Raw genomic sequence first — 1,362 nt, 5'->3', positions numbered from 1 at the left:
CATTACTTTTTGATAGTGAGATCAATCACACAGCTCGCAAAAACCGAAGAGAAATAAGGCGAAGCCTAAGATATACAGAGGAAGAGCAAGAGGACGACATTCAAACCACAACCGAGGAAATGGCTAAAAATCAGGAAAATCCGCTACCTCCTGCGATTGCTGGTGATCCAGTAAATCGGAATCCTGCTCCATGCATTATGTATGATTATGCTAAACAGAATTTAATAGGAACTGATTCAAGTGTAGTTAGACCTGCTATTGCTGCAAATAATTTTGAACTAAAACCTAACACGATTCAAATGATACAACAATTTGTTCAGTTTGATGGTTTGCAGGTTGAGGATCCAAACAATCACTTGGCGAATTTTCTGGAGTTTTGTCACACTTTTAAAATCAATGGCGTTTCTGATGATGCCATTCGCCTTCTGTTGTTTCCCTTATCATTGAGGAACAAAGCTAAACAGTGGTTGAACTCATTACAACGAGGGTCAATCACTACTTGGGAACAAATGACCGAAAAATTTTTACTTAAATATTTTCCGCAGGCTAAAATGGCTAAGTTGGGGAATGATATCTCTTCTTTTTTGCAGATGGATCTAGAGATACTCTATGATGCATGGGAGAGATACAAGGACCTATTGAGAAGGTTCCCTCACCGTGGGTTACCTTTATGGTTCAAACATTTTACAACAGCGTGAACCCCTCAACAAGGCAGCTTATCGACGCAGCTGCTAGAGGGACTATCAATAACAAAACACCTGAAGTGGCTTACGAATTTATTGAAGAGATGTCACTGAATAATTATCAGTGGCAAGTCATGAGAATAAAGCTGACGAAAGCAGTCGGTGTTTTCAACCTCGATGTGGTTACTATGCTATCTAACCAGGTAGAACTCTTAAATAAAAAGATTGACGATTTGTGTGGTTCTACTCAGGTACATCCAATGATGATGTGAGATTCAAATAGAGGAGAAGCATACACAGAATATCAACCCTTCAACCCTAGCATCGAGGAGGAACGAGTCCAATATATGGGTAATAATAATTCTAGATCTCAAAATAACCCATATAGTAACTCTTATAATGCAGGTTGGAGAAACCACCCAAATTTCTCATGGGGAGGTCAAGGGAATCAAAGGCCACAACATCCTCCGGGTTTTCAACAACTACCTTACCAATAGGAAAAGAAGCTAAACCTTGAAGAGACGCTAACAATATTTATCTCGGTGTCGGAAACTTGCTTTTAGAATACCGAAACAACACTTAAGAATAAACAAGCGTCGACCCAAGGGCTCGAAACTCAGATAGGCCAACTCGCTAAATTAATTTTTGAATGACCACAAGGTAGCCTGCTGAGTAACAC

The 1,362-nt window shown here is 39.7% G+C and overlaps 1 non-coding gene across 1 annotated transcript; it reads right to left on the bottom strand.

Annotated features, from left to right (window-relative positions):
* Nucleotides 1–557: 557 nt before the first annotated feature.
* LOC128281230 (small nucleolar RNA R71) lies at nt 558–664 on the bottom strand. The gene has a single exon (XR_008271443.1). It is a non-coding gene; the product is annotated as a small nucleolar RNA R71 (small nucleolar RNA).
* Nucleotides 665–1,362: the final 698 nt, after the last annotated feature.

Source organism: Gossypium arboreum, chromosome 9, assembly GCF_025698485.1.
Source record: "Gossypium arboreum isolate Shixiya-1 chromosome 9, ASM2569848v2, whole genome shotgun sequence".
Classification (NCBI taxonomy): domain Eukaryota; kingdom Viridiplantae; phylum Streptophyta; class Magnoliopsida; order Malvales; family Malvaceae; genus Gossypium; species Gossypium arboreum.
The sequence above is the reverse complement of the archived record's forward strand: the minus strand, read 5'-3'. Positions and strand labels throughout refer to the sequence as shown.